General features: G+C 40.2%; 1 long non-coding RNA gene across 3 annotated transcripts in view; it reads right to left on the bottom strand.

Annotated features, from left to right (window-relative positions):
* Positions 1-5,750: 5,750 nt before the first annotated feature.
* LOC112668795 (uncharacterized) overlaps positions 5,751-14,785 on the bottom strand; it is an 85,480-nt gene continuing 76,445 nt past the window's right edge. For all 3 annotated transcript variants that reach the window (XR_004808641.2, XR_007405164.1, XR_004808642.2), the window contains exons 6-7: positions 9,437-9,530; positions 5,751-8,150 (exon numbers count right to left, since the gene is read on the bottom strand). This is a non-coding gene — a long non-coding RNA (uncharacterized LOC112668795). The remainder of the gene's footprint in view (positions 8,151-9,436; positions 9,531-14,785) is intronic.

Below are 14,785 nucleotides of genomic sequence, written 5' to 3'. Positions count from 1 at the left end.
CCAGACCTCACACCTAGAGCCTATCCATTTCTCCCTGAACAGCAGCCTGGGTTTCTTTTGGTGCTACATATAGGAAATATCCTGAAAAGACTCTTCAAGTAGAAAATATAAATAAAAATTCTAATTAAGAGAATAAATTTTCTAATATGTCACCAAGAACTGGCATGTAAAAAAAAAAAAAAAAAAAAAAAAAAAAAAGAACTGGCATGTACAATGTTTTATAGCCCAGTTTGCTCATCTAGAACATGGATATAGTAACTACTAACTAAAGGCTAAACCCTTAAAGAGCACTATGTTCTCCTTCTGTGTATATATCATAGTCTATTATATTTATTTAATGCATGCTTATCCTACTTTATTGAACTTTGAACAAGTAGAAGCTCAATATTTCTGGAAAACAGAATGTGTGTGTGAGCTAAAGAGTTGGCCAGCAGCAGGGGAGTGGAGTGGGATAGGGGAGTGAGTAGCCAGGACTTGTCTTCCAAGTTCTTTTCCTCCCGAGGTGAGCACCTCCTATGTCCTCTGATTGTATGCCATGTGGAGAGGATGGAAGTGACACTACTAGTCTCACAGAGCTTCACTCACCCTCAGATGGCATCCTCTGCAATATTCTCTTTCTATATATAAATATATATATGGTTTTTTTGCCCCTTAGAATTTTTCTTAAAATGAACAGCTCTTCTGGCCCTGGACACCCCTGGGGATTTCTGTTCATTTTCACAATCTGAAAAAATGACAATTTCATTTTTAATTATGAATATTCATGCACTCAACTGAGACTATGCATGTCATTATAATTCCCAAATTAGTTCAGAGGAAAACTGGCATTTTGTCTAAATTCCTTTATTCTTCATTGAAACAGAATAGGGTGACATTTTGCTCTAAATGAAAATAGGAATTTTCCCTTGTCTTTGTCACCTGACATTTTCCCAACCCCAATAAAATATCATATGCAGAGTTTCCTTCCAGGGCTACCTGAAGAATCCAAGTGATCAAGGTGCTGAGGACACTCCACAGTCTATAAAAGAGGAACTGACCTAGACAAGATTTAAAAAAAAAAAAAAAACCCAGAAGATGGCAACACAAATCAAATACAATTGCTCATTTAGTCTTTGCCACCAACCTGTTATTATCCCTTGCTCTACAGATAAATAAAACTGAGGATCAAGACAGTTAAACGGTTTGCCTAAGGTCATATCACTAAGATAGTAGCATAAGAATGTAAATGTTGCTATTTGGACTGCAAATCCAGTTCTCTTTCCAATCCACCAGAGATGCTTATATTTCCAAAAAGTCCATAGATTATAGTTCTGTTTGTAGAAGCTTCTTACCAGCCCAACTTTCTGGTGAGTTCTCCTAATGGGCCAACTGACATGCAACCACAGAGTCACTCTTGCTTCACAGATGAAGGAAAGGGGACATAAGGAAATTAAGTGTAACTTAAAATATTATGCAAAGGTGCCTAAAGTTACATATATTCTTGCCCTTAAATATTGCTACATGAGAAAAATATATGCAATACAAGTAGAGGAACAAAAAAAGGAAGAAATTATGTGTAGGACAACTCATGCACCATTCAAGGTAGGGTCTAGACCCTCCGCCACAATCACAAAAGCCAATTAGTATTTTTGGCTATTTAATGGGCTACACATTTATTTTTTTAAATATTTTATTTATTTATTCATGAGAATACACAGAGAGGAGAGAGAGAGAGGCAGAGACACAGGCAGAGGGAGAAGCAGGCTCCATGCAGGGAGCCTGACGTGGGACTCGATCCCGGGTCTCCAGGATCATGCCCCAGGCTGTAGGCGGCACTAAACCGCTGAGCCACCAGGGCTGCCCTGGGCCACACATTTAACAGTTCAAAACCCATTTGTTATCCCACAGTTTCTATAGGGCAGATGTCTGGATGCAGCTTAACTGAGTTCTCTGCTTGGGGTCTCACAAGACTGTATGTAAGGTGTTGGCTGGGGCTCATTTGAAGCTCAGGGCCTTCTTCCAAACTCACATGACGGTTGGCAGAACTTATTTCCTTGAGGTTGGACAACCCAAAGCCAGTAGGAGAATCCCTCTAACTTCAAGGAAGGCCTAGGCCCTCTTTGAAAGAGCTGACTTAATTAGGTCAGGCCCACCCGGATAGTCTCCTTTGATTAACACAAAATCAAACTAATTAGGAACATTGATTAAATCTTTAAAATCCCATCAATTTGCCATATGATGTAATATTACCATGGGGCTGGCATCCATGATTCTCATAGGTCCTGCCCACAATCAAACAGAAGGGATTATACATGGAACAGACACCATGGGATGGGAATCTTGGGGCCATTTTCAAACTCTGCCTACCTCAGAAGCAATAGCGCTTTCCAAACTGCTGCACTTGGGTTAGTGTTTGATATTCTACTAGTAATCCATACATCAATGTGACAATATCCCTGGATTCTGTGCAGGTCTTTTAAATGGATGCCAGATCATTACTCAACTAGGTAAGCCAGGATGAGTTCCTGCTGCATGCCTGGCACAGAACTGTCTAGAAAAGCCAAAACAAATAAAAGACTCAGTTCCATCTCAAAGTATACTTCCAGTATACTTTAAAGAGAAGTGGAAATTACTACTTAAAAAATTAACACCTAAAAATTATAGTCATAAATATTGGTAGGTCCCTTCCATACAGGCTTAATCACCAATGAACAAAATGGGGCATCAAAAAGGAGGGGACCCAGAAAAAACAAAGGGTCCATTCATGATCTATAAGACTAGATCCAAGAGGAATGCAGCCTCTATAAAGTTTCAGGATCCAGCTTTAGGAAGAACTGGAAGAAAAAGAAAAAAAAGACACTAGAGAAAGCATCCAAAGACCTAGAATGTGGCCCTAATTTGCACCATTCCCTTGTGTGACCTGAATAGCTCTCTTCCCTTGATAGGTCACAGTACCCTCATCTGTAAAATAAGGGTGATCTTCCCAAGTTCTGGTGATATCTAAAGCTGTCCCACCTTTAAAAAGTGTTCTGGTTTTGTAGACAGCATGGAAGGGTCTGGAGCCCTCGGCACCCCTGAGATTCCTAGAGTGACACATCTTGCCTCTCAAATCATGTAATCCTGCATGCAGGGAATCAAGGGAAGGTGTTCTGCTAGAGGAAGCACCTTTTTCCTCATAGTTAGGAACATTTTGGCAGGCCAACATCTTTCCCCTTCTTTGTGGGTTTTTTTTTTGGGGGGGGGGGTCTCTTGTGTGTTTCCCTGTCAAACAAAATATTATTTGTGAGCTCATATGATGGCATATGACATGTGCTTCCTCTTTTCTTTACTCTTCTAAGTCCAGGGGCAAGTCATTTAACCTAAGCCTGTTTTCTATTTATTTTATTTTATTTTTTTAAATTTTTATTTATTTATGATAGTCACACAGGGAGAGAGAGAGAGGCAGAGACACAGGCAGAGGGAGAAGCAGGCTCCATGCACCGGGAGCCCGACATGGGATTCGATCCCGGGTCTCCAGGATCGCGCCCTGGGCCAAAGGCAGGCGCCAAACCGCTGCGCCACCCAGGGATCCCGCCTGTTTTCTATTTAAACGAAGATAATGATGCCTACTCAGAGAGGAGGTGAGAGAGCAAGTAAGGTGATGCACCCAGCAGGGAGAGTTGACACATAGTAGGTGCTTCTGGCCTATTCTCAGCGCTCTCCAAAAGGCAGATATTGAAGGTAATGTTTATGAAAGGCTAGAGTCTGCCTAGCCTGCGAAGTGAGCTTACAGAGAATTCAGGTCTGGTAATCAAAATTAATAATGGTATTCAATCCAATTTTCCAAACCAGAGGAGTGGAAGGCTGAGCTGTAATCAATCTTTAGAGGTCAACTCACAGGGGATTTACCAGGTAAAGGGCTTGGCGCCCCCTTGTGCAGAGAAGTGCTGCTGTCTTAATCAGCCTGTTGCCCACACATGTGCTTTCAGCAAGATGTCCTGTGGCTCTTGGACGTTTGAAAGTACACCCACCCTCTTACCTGCCCCTAGGCAGCCAAGTCTTGGCTAATATAAATTCTTTTTTAAAAAATGTGAATTGCTTGATTCGTTTATAAATAGGATATACTTGCCTTGCATATGGAACAAAAATCAATGCTGTGTACCTCTAGTCTCCTTCCCATTCCTGAGTCTGACAGCCAGATCTCTTCACCAGAGGCAATTCTGATGAACTCTACCGTAGATTGTGTGTGTGTCTGTATGTAGTACATATACATGTATACATTCTTCCCCAGATGATAATATACTATGTACACTATACGTTGCTTTTTTCTGCAATTTCCTTTTTCACAATATATGTTAATGATCATCCCATACCTGTACACTTCAAGGTATCTCATTTTTTAAGTGACTGCATAGTATTCCATTGTCTGAATGAACCATAATTTATGTCTTTTCAATAATTATATGTATATATCTGTATATGTATACAGATATAGAAATATTTGTATATATTTTTCAAATCTTTTGTTGTTTCAGAAAAGCTATTACTACTTCTGTAATTCATAATCTTTTACTTATGTTGGTTTATATTCATGTGAATATTTTTGGATAAACTCCTAAGAGTGAAATTGTGCTCTTCAAATCGCTTTACAAGTAATCACTCAACAAATATTTATTGAGAATCTAGTATGTGACAAGCATTATTCTAGGTACTGAGAATATAATTACAATGAACATAATAAAATTTTTCTTGTGGCACTTTTGTGTTTTAGATACATATTTAGATATATTTGCTAATATTTAGATTCATTAAATCTTCACAATAACTTTTTTGTATAGGGACTATTATTCTCTGCATTTTATAGAGGAGGAAACAGACACAGAAGATGATATACTTCATAAGTAGTGGAGCTGGGATTAAAACCAGGTTGTATCATTCCAGAGTTCAGAGTTCATGCACTTTACTATGAGCTCCACTTCCACACCCATGCTTAAATGCTTCATGTGTCATGATTCTTACTCCAGTTTACAAGAAGGCCCTTGTATTATTGTTGAGAAAGGATTTTTACCACAAAAGAACTTACATTGCTTCCAAACAACGTACCACTAGGTACATCATCTATAAAGGCCTATCTTAGGTGTCCTGAGGTGGATCTCTCTGAGGTTCTTGTGCAGGTGACTTCCTGAGAGAGAAAGCTTATAGGCAGCAGTGAGGGGAAGGAAGAAACTGTGTAAAGATGTGAACCCAGATGAACTCCCAGGGAACCTCGGAGCATACATGGCACCACAGAGTGGTCCCACGTGGTAGGAAGGGGGATGATTATTTGCATCCCTGTATTAGTCCATCATTGGCTGCAGATTGACTCCAGGGAGTGGATATGTAACCTCCCAGGCAACCTCCCAGGTGAGAGAAATCTCCAGAATGAGGGTGCAAGTGTGAGCTGTTAACGACCAGCCATCACTGCCCCTAAGGTGGGGGGTATGCACTGGTCTAGTAAAGGAAATTTGGGCAGGACATCGATGGTTTGCACTACAATATAAATATATATATAGCATCTTCATCTGATCTTCCTGCACATATTTCAACTTGAATCAACAAGTTCAAGACTAGATGCATCAGCACACCTGCTTCTGTATTCCCCCCTACATTAAATATCACTGCCTTCCATAGAATTAGCCAATGCAGAAGCCCCCCACCCAGTCCCTTGTTCTCTATCTCCTTCATCCCCTAAATCCTTTTCAGTGAATCAGTTTATAACATAAAACTCACAAGTGCTGCTTTCTTTTTTTTTAAGATTTTATTTATTTATTCATCAGAGACACAGAGAGAGAAGCAGAGACACAGGGAGAGAGAGAAGCAGGCTCCATGCAAGAAGCCTGATATGGGACTTGATCCCAGAACTCTGGGATCACGCCCTGAGCCAAAGGCAGATGCTCAACTGCTGAGCCACCCAGGCGTCCCCAAGTGCTGCCTTCTTCTAAAGAAGGTGGATTCCAGCAACTAGAATCTCTTCCTTATGCCAAGTCAAGAGTTTCCCTGACTCTATATTGCCTTCTCGAATCTGTATTCTACACTGCAACCTGCATGGTCTTTCTAAATGCAAATCTCATCTTGGTACCCTTTGGTTCTTTAAGTCCTTTAATGGTTCCTCTCCTGTTTATTCAAGCCCACAATCCCTGAATGGCCAGGAAGAAACTGACTGTTGTTAACCTCCATACTCACGTGCCAGTCTCCATATACTTCTTCCCACTCATACACTACTGTTCAACCACATTACTTGGGCTTCCCAGGCTCTGCCCTCTTGGAGTATAAGAACTATTTCATCTTTATCACGTGTCTTCTCAGGCTGAGCATCCTCTGCCCTGGAGTAAACTTGGCCTAGGTCTCTATGGGGTTCTCAAAGCACTTGATACATGAAATAGCTAGTCTCCAAAGATGTCTCCCCACAATGAATTATGCTTCTCAGTATCCATGCTCCAGCATATCCCCACCTCTTGAATCAGAGCCGGACTGAAGACTTGCTTATAACCAATAAAATGCAGCCAAAGTGACACTGATATCTGAGGCTTAGTCCAAAAAAGTTTTGCAGCTTCCAACTTTGTCTCTTGGAAGGTTCACTTCAAGGATGCCAGTGATCAAGAAGAAATCCCTCTGTCATGGATTTTGTGCTATGAGGAATCCCAAGCTAGCCATGTGGAGAATTCATGTTGAAGAAAGAGACCCCTGTCAGATCATCATCAACTAACCCACCCATCCCAGAAACCTGGCACGAATATAAAGAACCCCTCAAATGACCAGATGACCACAATCTCAACTATCATCAAAAACACAAGAGAACTCAAGCTGTGTCCAACAACCTACAGGAACCATTGGAGGTTACAGTAAAATTGTCGTTTTAAGATACTAAGTTTTCAATTGATTGTTACTCAGCCCTTCAGCACCAGAGCTATACTTGAATTGGTATATAGGCTACTGCATTGTAATTATTTTTCTGCCTTTCTGTTTTCCCTACTAGGCAGTCCAGGGACTCTGAATTTCGTAACGTAATGTAATGACAGGGATATAGACTTAGGAAGTGTTTGATAAATGAATCAATGTAAAGAAAAAGAGTGAAATACTGAGGCTGGTAATTCCCTCATGCCCTGGTCCCAGTCTCAATGAGACTGCCATCATTGTTTCCATCAAAGTTCAGTTTTACAAGCCTTTACTGGGGGACTACAGTGTGATCTTTGAGGTCTTAAGCATGAGCAGACAAACCCAGGTTCAGATTCCAGCTTTGCCATTTGCAAGTTGTGTAACCTTAGGTGATTGATTTAAACTCTCTGAGCTTCATTGCTCATCTACAAACATTGGATAATGAAATGCCTAACTTCTTGATATTGCAGTGAAGATGGCATGATATGATTTTTTAATCCTCCCAGTAAAGGACTCATTCCATGTTTTTCATTAATGTGTGTTAATTGAATTGATAACATATGTGAAATACTTTGTCCAGTCATTAGTAGAAGAACTAATGAAATAACCGGTACACTTTGTGGAGTCTCAACAGATAAATCCTTTGATTCATTCTACTATTCTCCTCTGTTATAAGGTTATGGAGTCAGCTTGTACTAAGACTAAAAAACTCCACAATACAATTGAAAACTAGTGACAGCCAGATTCAGCCTTGAGCAATTACTACACATTTAGAATTGGAATTAGCACCAATGAATCCGTGTTCATACCTGCAATCAACACCACATTTCAGATTCTGAACCTAACTCTTCTAAGAAACAAGCTTCTCTGCAAGTAATCACATGTCCCTCCAGCATTCTCCTGCTTCTTCTTTCAGGGAAATGTTGAGAAGACTGTGAGCTCCAGCCCATACTTCAGCAAGTTTTATCACTTATTCCTCTTCTGTAATGAAGCAACTTATTGAAATTGGGGGCTTTTGGCCATTTCTCCAAAAAGAGAAACCTTTTCACCATGACACTTATGTGTAGGAGAATGTTTATCAGCAAAGAGCATTTCTTCCTAAAACAGCAAATGACTCCATGAGGTAAAATTATGGGGTGATCTCATACTCATGCCGAGCAGGAAGGGGAAAATGTCAGCAGTTATATCCAGAGGACTGGAGTTTCTATAATGCATCTTTCCCACGGTGCACTTAGCATGAAGGGCTGCTTCTTCAAGCCATTTCCAAGGTATTTTACCTGGAGTAACACAAATACCTGATCACCATAAATAGGGAGAAAATAACAGAGACTTTGACTTCTGGAAAGAAATGTACTCATTACTATCAAAGAGCAAAACATTGGACTGATTGAACATATATAAACTGACTAAAGACCTGTCTAGTAGCTCATATATCCTCTTCTCTCCATTAGTCTATTACTGCGTTTTTTTTTAAAAAAAAAATCCATTTCCACAGTGCTGCTTAATAATAAATATAAAATAAAGTGAAAGTGATTCTCCTTTCCTACCAAACATAGAAAAATATGTCTTGTCTCCCACCTTAGAAGCTGTAGTTTGTCCATATAACTAGTTCTCCTTTCCTAATCTTAGGGGCAGCACACACATTAAAACTTTTATGTGACGGTATGGAACAATTGCCCTGGGAAAGGCAAAATGAGATATGGGAAAAGCACAGGCCCAAGAGTCAGAGAGCCTTAGGAATATCTCTTTTCTGTCTTAGGCAAGCAATCCTCAGTCTTAAGAAAGATGCCTCCCTTCCCTGGACCAGAGCTGTATGGAGAGTCCTCCCTTGTCCTCCCCACATCCTTCCATTACTCACCATTCATCTTGAAAGAATCACCTTCATTGTCATCTCTGCAAGAGTTCCTCCTGACATATCCCGGGTTTTATTACAAATCCCCACTCTGTACCCTCGGCTCTCTATGCTTACTTCTGTCACACTATAATGTGCTATCATTCTTCATTTGTCTCTCTTGAAAAACCACTTTATTCCTGTACAGTAAGATCGTATTGTGTTTCTCTCCATAATTCCAGCAAGTAGCACTAGGCTTAGAGTATAGTTGGAGCTCCTTAATGCTCAGAGGGGTTGCATGGATAGGAATAATCAAACAGATCCAGAAGGGTCCTTGGAGAAGATCCTATACATGCACCTCATTTCATAGACGGAGCCATGAGACCCAACGGGACTGAGGGGTTGCCCAACTTCACACAGCATATTAGTCATAGAGCAGGGGCTGGAATTTGGTTCTACCAAATCATGATCTAGGACTGCCTTAGTTAACGTAAGTCAATAATAAATATCAAGTACCTACTAAGTGCAAGGTTCTATGCCATGAGCATTCCTTATGACTTCAGGGAATTTATGTCTCAAGTACAAAAGGAACTGTGGAATGCATGAAATATCTTTGAATATAAAGTGAGTTCTAACAAGCGTACAAATGAAATAACACAGGAATAAGGGGTTGGTGTCATATTGATTCCAGGGGAACTGTAGCAGACACTTTTGTATTTTGAATCCCCTCACCTTGGCTCCCATGAGTTTCAGCTGCAGCTGTGTTTAGCCATGCTATCTTTTTCTTTTGTCCAATGGAAGTATAGTTGATGTACAATGTTATGTACTGAGCCAAAAAAAAAAAAAAAGAATGAGATCCTGCCATTTGTGACAACATGGATGGGCCTAGAGCATATGATGCTAAGTGAGATAAGTCAGGCAGAGATAGCCTATAATCTTGCTCTCCTGCTAAGTGTCTCACCTTGACCAAGCACTTGCTGTTTTCTGCTCCAGTGCCAGGAGCCACCCAGCATTTATACAAGCCCCATGGAACGTAGTGAATAGCCTCAAGGACAGCGCTCAAAAAAATGAAGGACTGTAGTCAGTAGATAAACACCCCGGCCACCTATCCTTCAGGTGGGGAATACTGAGAGGTATTCTGTTTGTCTTTAGGAATGGAGGTCTAGAGAAACTAAGCCCCGGTGCTCACAACAATGACCTTGAGAACACATGCTTCTGTTGACTTTTCTGCCCTCCCTGTCCTTCTCTCAGTCTACTCCCTCACATCTGCTTGCTGAGATCATTTCCCAAAAAAACTGCCCATGGAGGCTTATCTCAAACTGTGACTCCGGGGAAACCAAAATTAAGACAGGAAGTCAGAAGTGCAGGGCTACTTTGTGACTTTGATGGGCCCTGGGCACTTTTGCCATTATGGGCTTCTTCTTCATTAAAAAAAAAAAAAATATATATATATATATATATATATATATATATATATATATATATTTAAATTATATTTTACCACTGCATTGGTATAAAGATAAATATGTAATATAAGTCAGGCTGTAAATTATATGTTAATTATTATCATTTTCAGCTTTTTGTTCTGATTTTAAAAGGTTTTAAAATTTAAAAATTATCATGGCCCTAGGCACTCTGCTGCCTCTGCTAATGAAAGAGTCTGTCTTGTAGAGGCGAAGGAATAACAGGAAGGCCTGTGGATGATGTGTCATTGGCACTAATTCTTAAAGAATGGGCTTAATTTGAACAGACACAGACATACTCTTCTCTTTTCAACACCAATTATTGTTTTTTAACATTAATTTTTATTACATAAGTAAATCATTTTTATTGTGGGAAATGTGAACACCACAGAAATATTAAGATAAAAATAAGTCATGAGGCACCTGCATGGCTCAGTGGTTGAGTGTCTACCTTTGGCTCAGGTTGTGATCCCAGGGTCCTGGCTCCCAGGGTCCCTGCGAGGAGCCTGCTTCTCCCTCTGCCTATGTCTCTGCCTCCCTCTCTGTGTGTCTCTTATGAATAAATAGATAAAATCTTTAAAAATAAATAAATAAAAATAGCAGTCATTTTTAATTTTACCAACCAGAATAAACTCGAACTTGTGCACATTTTCTCTAGGTGTGGTTTTATGTTTTTTAGTTTGGTTTTTGTGTTTTTGTGGTGTTGCTTTTTTTTTTTTTCATCATTGACATTAGTAAGATACATATAGATGCAATTTTGTCTCAGTGCCTTGGAGATCTTTTTCTTTCTTTTTTATTTGCTGAACGTATCACTGATAGTGAGAGCCTGGCTTTTGTCAGACAGTGAGTTCATTAAGTCACTTGTGTTTTCTGCCTGGTAACTTTCAGATTTTCTCATTCCTCCTAAGCACTGTGGTTTCATTATGCTATGTCCAGGGTCAAATTTCATGTGCTATCCTCTAATTTTCAACTTCTCTTTCATAGTTCCCAACTCCATATTCCCAACTCCATATCCCTCTTTGTTGTAGTCTGCTTTATTTCCCCCAGCAATTATTCCATTTTATGTATTCACTCTTCAGTCACGTCTTATCTTCTATTTAAACTATCCTTAAAGGTTTCTTCCACCTATGGTAATACTTTTCATTCCCAAAACTAGCTATTTCTTTATTTCAGGTTTGTCTATATTCTTCCATTATTTCCAGTTTATGGATTCTATCATTTTTTAACGTTGAATATTTTAAACACACTTAAAGTGCTTTTCCAGCTGACTTTATTACTTCTGCTTTCTTAGGCATCAATTTTTCCATTTGTTACACCTACTGAATACCTCTTATGGTAACATTTCTCCAATGTTTTGTGATGTTTTCTCCTCAGCTTAAGTCCAATTAGGAGTCTCTTCATTGGGAGCCTGGGATAGGCCCCGGGTTGTAGACACTTCCCTTGAAAGGTGTTTCCTGAGTGCCTTAGCTGCAGCCATAGGGGTCACTGGTTCTAAGCCTGCTCCTCTAATCCTCCACTCGGACTTCCTCAAACGTGGTGTAAACACTTGTCCCAGGCAGTGCAAGCTCAGGGCCTGGGCTCCCAGGTGAACCTGACGTGACGTCAGCCCAGAGCAGGCAGCACACTTTGCCAAGGCTGCACAGTCTCGCACAGTCTCCCATTCTGACAAGTATATCTGTGTTCATCTAAATTTTGCATCCTGCCTTTCGTCCTGTGATTTTTATGACATAAGTATTTAAATAAAGGTTCCTTTACCCGGAGCCTCTGGAACTTTATGAGGTACATAAGCCTGGGCGAAATGGTTTGAAGGCTTTGTGTTTGTGGTTTTTTGCCCTGAGGAGAAAGTCTGTGGCTTTTATCACATTGACAGAGGCATCCAATACCTGAGAAAGCTTGGAAACCATTATTTTAAACAATCTTGGATGTTTCCTAAATTAAGGTTAGCCCTTAGAAACATACCACAACGACAGATAAAAGTTTTGAGAAATTTCCTGTACAGCCTTTCTAATATAGGTCAGAGCTGAGAGGGAGACGTTCAGGCCTGGTGTGTGTGGTCCTCCACATGCAGCTCCAACATACTTTCTCTCAGAGAATGTATGTATTGGGGGCTTCAAGGACCTAGAAAAGGAAGGACATCTAGGAGGTCAGTCCAGCCAGTATGGATGTGTTAACCACACAACAGCTATACCAAGCCTGCCCTTTCTCTTCACCTTTTATCTTTCACTCTTGGTCCCAAGAAACATGACAGCACAGAAATATTGTAAAACAAATGGAATATAGCCATATATATATATACTGAGCTACCAGCACACAAAATAACATCACACAAAATAATTTTAAGACCAAAAAGCATGACTAGAGGTAAAGGGGGTCACTTTCTAATGATAAAAGTCCCAATTCATCAAAAAGACATAGCAATTTCAAACTTAATGCATTGAAAACACGTAGTCTCACAATACAAAACCTGACAGAACCACAAGAACAATTTGGCAAATCCATCATCATAAAAAGAGATTCTAACAATTGAGTACCAGTATATGACATCTATGATTGTGCCTCCTGAAATAGTATCTGACCAAATTACTGTTCACAAATAGAGATTCAGTGAGGGGGTTTTCACAAAGTCACATAGCTGTAGGTGGCCAAACTTAGATTCAAATCCAGGTTCATCTGACCCCAAAGACAATGCACTTTCCAGCGGAACCACTAAAAAGAACTAGGAAAGAGATGACAAGATTGGAGTTATTTTTTTAATATACATAATTCATTTGGCTGAGTATTTTTCCCCTCCTCAGCAGCAGTTAGTTGCTATTTCTCCCCACCTGTTAATTACTGGGGTTTGTGTGGGGGCGGATTTGGCTTCCCAAGGCAGCCCACACAGGTTGTCACACTGTCAAGGATTCCTCCATTAACAAGCTGTCAATACGCCGCCAACAGCCGCCATTTGGTTTGTTCAGGGAACGGGAGCTCTGGTGTGGAGACTTGGCTCTATCATTTGAGGAATTAAAAAAAAATAAGGCAAGAGGCAGATGTCTTCCAGTCTGTTCTTCCACAACAGACTCAGGGATATGGCGTGGGCTTTCACTGGGAGGAGGAGGGAGCAGGGCTTCAAAATAAGTGTAAAAAAAAAGAAGAAGCTAGGCATGAAGGAGTGAAGAACAAGGACGCACTTAAAAATACAGCTTCTCCTTTACTCCAGACTTCTCATGGACAAGTTTCTGAATAATGCTGACTTGTCCATATCCTCATCACTGCAGTCTTCTCAAACTCTAATTTTAAAAATGATTAAAAAGCCATAGTTCTGATTTTTAAAACAAAAGGTGCCATTTGCCTGCAACCTTTTCAAAGTCACCCTAATGAAATATAGGGAAAGTCTGCCAGTCCGCTGAGATGCTTTCTGAGGCCAGTGTCCTCTCTGTTAATTGGTAAGATTAACCTCTGAGCAGATGGGCCCTCCCAGCTCACCACTAACAAAGATGCCTGTAGAAATGCCAGCTTTTCAGAGTACTTCATATAACAGAGTGGAAAAGCCCAGCTACTGAGCAACTACATTTAGAGCAGGCATCTCCATATAAATCTGTTTGCACCTGTAGCCTCAGACTCTATTTTTGCTTTCCTACTTACAACTTCTACCACCTGTGCCATTAAAATCAACCAATAAGACTTCAAAACAACTCAACAGAAAGCTTCATGTTTCTGAAAATTGTATTGAAGTCACCTTTGTTGTTAAAGTGAGATTTCTAGTACTCAGATTTTAGGAAATTATGAAATATATCCACCTCTGCATTTCTATCCCCTTTTCAGATCATGGGACAAATAATGTTATTCTTTAGGTGCAAAGAATCAATAAAAAGCATAGCATTACTTCACAATGAAGACATAAGTTTAAAAAAAAAAAGCAATTATGTTGGTCTAGACCAAAGACATGAAAAAATGCTCTCTCAGTGGAGGAGGAGTATGCATGCTTAGAGGTTGTACAGACATTAATGAACAATGGGGAGGATAGAAGAAACTTTGGGATTTCCGCTCTGTGATCCAGCAGGATTCATTACAACCATCAGGCAGGAGACCCTATCAAAAAGAACCTGAAAGGCTAACAAATAATTCAAGTTTCTACCACGTCTTAACTCTAGATTGTGCCCAAACCCCCATGCCTCTTCCTACAGGTTGTTCCCATGGGAGCCCCTATAGGATTTTCTCCTATAAGACTGTAAGCTCCCAAAAGAAAGGAAATTTTCTCTGAGACAGCAATCCCAGTTCCCTTTTTGCTATGGCTTCTAGGATTCTTACAGGCAACATTTTCAGAAAGATTATCTTGGTGTCTTCTATGGATAGTTAAGTAAGAACAGAGGTTGAAAAACTAAAGCCAGGGCACCTGGGTGGCTCAGTGGGTTAAGCATCTGCCTTTGGCTCAGGTCATGATCCCAGTGTCCTGGGATTGAGAACCACATTGGGCTCCCTGCTCCACCGGGAGCCTGCCTCTCCCTCTGTCTCTGCCTCCTTCTCTCTCTCTCATGAATAAATAAATAAATAAATTTTTTAAAAAAGAAAAAGAAATAAAAACTAAAACCAATGGGTCATATCAAGCCTGATATCTACTTCTGTAAATGAAGTTTAA

Source organism: Canis lupus, chromosome 23 (assembly GCF_003254725.2).
Source record: "Canis lupus dingo isolate Sandy chromosome 23, ASM325472v2, whole genome shotgun sequence".
Taxonomy (NCBI): Eukaryota; Metazoa; Chordata; class Mammalia; order Carnivora; family Canidae; genus Canis; species Canis lupus.
This window is presented reverse-complemented; position numbering and strand designations above follow the sequence as displayed.